This window comes from Poecilia reticulata, linkage group LG8 (genome assembly GCF_000633615.1).
Source record: "Poecilia reticulata strain Guanapo linkage group LG8, Guppy_female_1.0+MT, whole genome shotgun sequence".
Taxonomy (NCBI): domain Eukaryota; kingdom Metazoa; phylum Chordata; class Actinopteri; order Cyprinodontiformes; family Poeciliidae; genus Poecilia; species Poecilia reticulata.
In genome coordinates, this window is record NC_024338.1 from 20,044,475 (window position 1) to 20,050,325 (window position 5,851).

Genomic DNA, 5,851 nt, shown 5'->3' on the forward strand with positions numbered 1-5,851 from the left:
GGGCCGGACCGGTAGCGCTGCGCCGCCCCACGCTGCACCACGCCGGGCCGGACCGGTAGCACCGCGCCGCGCCGGACAGGCCCAGCAGTGGGATCAGCACAACGCGCTGTGAGCCTTCACATCCCCGAAACACAGCCCCTAATTACTGCACAACCCGCCAGTTCGCACCCTTAGGCCGGTACTGACTGCTCAATGCCAAGATGTAAACACTGCATTATTAACACTACATACAGTCTGAGCACACAGCTATGTTTAATGTACTTTTTGGATGTCTACACGGAGGCATTACATCAGAGGGATTGTTGATGTGCAGCGGCATACAATGAATTTATTGTCTCCCAGACAGAGCGTTCCAGGATTAGCAGATGGACGATTTGCTGCGTGAAATGTAATGTATGCCTACAAATGATGCTTAATGATATCTTCCAGGGGCGGAAGCGAAACATCACCGTTTTCAAGGCTAAACGTACAGAGTGTGTCAGAAAGCTGCAGACGCAGGATTAGGTAACGTCATGTTTCTTAGTTAGTGGCTGATGTAGATGGACACAAATATCTTCTTTAAAGAAAAAAAGATGGAATTTTGCATTTATCTTAATTGTGGAGTATTTAAAACCACAAACATTGACCTATTTATTCTTAAAAGCAAATCTTTCTTCTGAAATAATAAAAGAATCGACCCAGAAAATGTAGGAGCTGTCAACATAACCTTTGTTTTCATCTACAGTGATTTGATGCAAATATCTGACTGTTTGGTTCATTTTAATAAGTGGAAATGGTTTAAATTATTATTGAGCAGATAAAATAAAAATGGCACTAAAGTTTGCTTTAAAAATGTTATAAATCTTTTTCAGTTTTTGTGTCAGCTTAACGACTTCGGCCCTCGTGGCAAAACATTTGGTCGCTGCTTGTTTAGAGTTTGCAGAAAGTTGAACACATCACTAATTTAAAGCGGTTTTAAAAAACAATAAAAGCCCAAATGAAACTCAGCTGAGACGAATTTCTGAGGATGCGAGAAGAACAGCGGCTGTTTCTGGTCCTTCTGCTCCGTAAATATCAGGATACCTGCAAATTTCCACAAAGCATTTCTGATAAATGGGTAAAATAATGTTTATTACTGCTTTTATTGTTTAATTGACTCATCAGATAAGTTTGCACATTTTAGTTTGATGGAAATCTGGAGTTTGTGCTTCTTTCTTAGGAAAGAAAAAACTTGGTCGAAAAGTTGTAAGTTTGCCAGAGAGAGATGTTTTTTTGTGATTAGAGGCATTTTTATGCTGTGATTTTATTTATTTGCTTTTTCATTGAATCTTTTTTAGTTGAATCTTATTATCACATTTGAAGCTGCTTTGTGAATTTCATTGTGCTGCATCATTCATACGTTTCTAAAATTAAACCAAAGTTATTTCCTGACATGGCTGCACGGTGGCGCAGTTGGTAGAGCTGTTGCCTTGCAGCAAGAAGGTTCTGGGTTTGATTCCCGGCCCCGGTCTTTCTGCATGGAGTCTCCATGTTCTCCCTGTGCATGGTGGGTTTTCTCTGGGTACTCCGGTTTCCTCCCACAGTCCAAAAACATGACTGTCAGGTTAATTGGTCTCTCCAAATTGCCCCTAGGTGTGTGAGTGTGTGTGTGCATGGTTGTGTGTCCTGTGTGTCTCTGTGTTGCCCTGCGACAGACTGGCGACCTGTCCAGGTGACCCCGCCTCTCGCCTGGAACGTTGGCTGGAGAGGCACCAGCTCCTCCTGACCCCACTGAGGGACAAGGGTGCAGGAAAATGGATGGATATCCTGATGTTATACAGTTACAAAACTGTTACATAAAATCCTTAAATTTATCATAAAAACTCAGAAATATAATAAGATCATAAAATCAGACATTGCGACAGAAAAAGCCAGAAGTTTCCTACGTTTAAGTGATTAATTTAGGAACAATCCGGGTTTTTTTCTGCACCAGAACATTCCAGGTCCAGACTCATGCAGCCATGTTGCAGCTCCCATCCTGTGTCCTGGATCCAGTTTATGGAGAGTCTGGACCCGGAGATGTTCTGGTGCAGGACAGAGCCGGTTCCACCACTTAAGCTTTGGAAAATCTGCAAATGTGCCTCACATACGTTTATCACCGCAATGCTTGATGACGTTTTCATCATAAACGTCTAACTTTATGACACCAGTAAACTTCTGAGTTATCTCCAAGTACATTTCTGACTCTTAGTTGTAATTATTATGAATGTATGCCTTCAAATATCGAGAAAGATTTTCATCAGAAAATATCCATGTATTTACTTTGTACTACTTAAATTTCAGAGTTTTCTGCAGACATTTACTCCTCTGACTGTTGTCATCTTCTCTAAGGAATTCAGTTTGCAGCCATCAGAGCAATAGTTGCTTATCAGGCTGCAGAAAAATCTCACTTCCCAGCAACTGCTTTCTGGATTATCTGATGATTTTACTTAGTGGAGTTTATGTAATTTGGTTGGTTTCCTGCATTAAGCTGAACTTAAAGCACCGTTCCTTTAATATTAGTAGAACTGACTCCAGCTCTGCTCCAGATGCTCAATGTTTTATCCACCATTAAGTTAGTTTAGATGCATCTACAATTACTTTTGCTGTCGGATCCGGTCCTGATCCCTGAGGCGAAATGGAATTGGTTTGGATATTTAGTGTCACATTTCTCAGTGAATCCAGTTTTATCTCAGTGTCTTCTGGAGAAACGTTTAACGGTTAAATAAGACGAAGCCTGAGCCGCGTGGTCATAGTGACTGGAAGTGTTGGTGGAGTCGAGACCAGTATCCACTGCCACTCCAGCCTCCAACTAAAGTTTCAAACTGGTTTGTTTGAGATCCAAACTGGTTTCAAATGGAGAATTCAGGCTAATATTGATCTGTATTGACTCTACATGAATAGATATGGAAAAAAAAAAAAAAACCAATGGCAGAAAACCAACCAGTTTAAAGTGGACCAACAGGAAGTTTGTGATTTATAATTGAATGTAAGAAAAAAAGGCATTCCTTCTGCTGATGAGTGTTTGTAAAACCTCCAGGGAAAAATATCTTCATATTTATTCTCATTCTGCATGAGTAGATCCGCAGATCCTGCAGCCAGAAGAAAATACATTAAAAGCAGAAATATAGAAGAATAGAAGTGAAATTTTTAAGCAAATTTAATATTTCAGAGTTTAGCCCGAGAGCCAGCTAGAGCTGATTCATGCAGCTCACTGCTGCAGAACATTATGGAAAATTAATGCGACTATAGTCACCACATAGTGTCCACTTCCTGCAAACTCCGTATTCATCTGTAAAAAGCAATGTGTTCTTTGAACAAATAAGTTGTGTTAGTAGGAAAATGTCTCATTCTGGACGTTAGGACATTAGGATGATGAGTGATTTTTGATCTTTGAGACATAAAAGTGATGCAGGATGATGGAAACCAACATTCTGGATCCTTACAGCTCCAATGCCGTAAACAGGATAAATTCAAGTTGTGATGAAATGAATGATTAATTGCAACCCCAACCTGGAGGTTTGAAGCTTAAAAGCAGAAACATGGCGGCCGTGGAGCGCCTGAAGGTGAAACCCGTAACCGTGACAACACACGAAACCATTTAAAAATGTCAGCGTTTTCCACAGAGCAATAAAAGAATCATGTGAAATACTTTAATGTTAGAGAAGATGTAAAATGTTTTCTTTTGTGAACGTATTCCTGGATGATTTGTTGTGTGGATCTGACCGGGCGGTTCAAATGTTTCTGGGAGTTGAAAGGGGGAAGAAACAAAGAGGTGAAAGAGGGTTTTTGTTTCCCTCTGTGAAACCGTCCTGATGTGATGTATGTGGGATAGAAACGTCGATACCCACCTGTGGAGCTGATGAAGACACATAAAGAGATAAAACGAGCAGAGCTTCAGATCCTTTTCACCGGGTTGTAAAGCGGGTCACTCCATAAAGTGAAGTGTGTGATTAGAGGAAAAACCAACCTGGGAGACTCAGGATGGAGCCACATCTCTCTCCGAGTTTCGGCTTCCCACCAGCTGAGACCCGGCCAAGCGCGGCCCACGGTTTGATGGATGAGGACAAAAAGGCCGAAGCTGCCATAAGCACGGCACCGGCGCTCCGCGGGGAGGAAGAGCCGCCGGTTGTCTCCTCTGGAGTTCCTCTAATGATGGGATCTGGGTTGAGTTTGGCACAAGTTGTTCTGTACGTCGTGCTGCAGAGCAGAGGTGAGATGGCCATGAAATATTCAGAGAGCAGATATGGAGTCAGTGAAGATCGGACGTAGACGGACATTTTAGGCAGAACGCACTCTGTGTGAGGCCTTCGCTTCCTCTTCTCTTTGAAAGCTCCATCTTTATAATGGATGGCAGAACCTCCTGGGAGTGTCTAGACGCTGGTGGGAAATCTAAATGCCTGGGAAAGCCGCGCGCATCCCTGGTAAGTAGTGCCGAGCGCGGGAAAAGTGCAACTCAGAGGGGCGACAGGAAGTAAGGAAGATCACATCTTCACCCCGATTATCTCCATCCTCACCCCAGACGACGTTTTCATCTGTAAGTAAAGGACGTCGGGATTATTCAGGCATAAATGTTGCCTGACTCTTATTTTCTACCTTTCTGCCTCTAACCTCAGCCGCCCTCTGCAGCAGACCACGATGCTCTCTGTCTGCACCCTCACCACCCCTGCCTGTCTGCCCTCCACCTTCCTTCGTTCCCTCGGTCTCTCCCCCCCTCAGTTATTTATGAGCAGGACTTGAAATAGACTTCAGTATTTGATAAAAGCGTGATCTTTAATCTGAGTTGCCTGAGAAGTGCATTTCATTTTTATTTGCCATCACAGATTGATGGAGGAGTGTGGAGGTTATCCTCTCTGAGATTGCTAATGTAAATCCACGGCGGACATGTTGGAAATGCAGGACTTGTGTTCGTACAAAGCAAGACCAGATCCTCTGAAAATCTGCCTTTGACGTCAACTATTGTTTCGATTCCTGCAAATTACCCGTTGCACGTCTCGCACCTTCCACTCCACGTCTCACCGTTGGGTCGGGCTTTTCTGGGGAAAGCAGGAAAAATAAAACGGGTGATAAATTCAAGATGACAGTAACGCTGTATGGAGGAGGCCCCTTGTGTATCGGTTCTCTCAAAGCCAGCTGCAAATCCAGCTCTGCCTCCTTATGTGGCAATTACTGATGGGTAACATAACCTGCGTGTATCTGCTCAGTTCATTACGGCGACGTTCTCTATAGCTGGCAAATGTTCTTTAAGATCCTACGGCAAATTAGCTCATCCCCCCAGGACGCCTTTTATTGGATGATCCTGCGCCAGAGGATGCCGCAAAACCACTCTGGGCTCTCCGCAGCCTGGCCTCGGTCGCCACAGGGTTAATATTTAAAAGCGTGAGCTCCCAGTCGTGTATTGATGATATGTTTTGAAAATTGCTGAGGCAGGCTCATTGTTACAGTGCTGTCTAGGAGATAGCCAAGCCTCCCTCCGACTCCACCACCCGTCCCTCCTTTATAGCCGCCAGATGGAAAACACACTAAAGCATGTAATGTAATATAGCTTGGCACACGGAGGTGCTTCACACCAACTTCATCTGGCCTCTGATCTGCCACAACGCATCTCCTGGAAGAAGGTTTTTGTTTTTCTTTTTTCAACCAGAAGCGCTGCTGGTCACTAACCCAGACGGAGGAGGAGGAAGAGTGGAAAACAAGTGGAAAATAGGCTGCGCCTCCCTGACGGCGGAGCCACTTCTCTCCCAACTCCATCTTTTATTTTTGCTTTTATTCTTTTCTTCAATGAACTAAAACTGCCACAACTTCAGTACAACTCGTCTCAGTCACAGACGGCAAGAAGAAGAAAGAGGCGCGA

General features: G+C 43.8%; 1 protein-coding gene across 13 annotated transcripts in view; it reads left to right on the forward strand.

Moving 5' to 3' along the window:
- The window catches only part of rbfox3a (RNA binding fox-1 homolog 3a), a 553,126-nt gene that overhangs the window by 412,737 nt on the left and 134,538 nt on the right, over positions 1-5,851 (forward strand). The gene's annotated exons all lie outside the window — the stretch shown is intronic.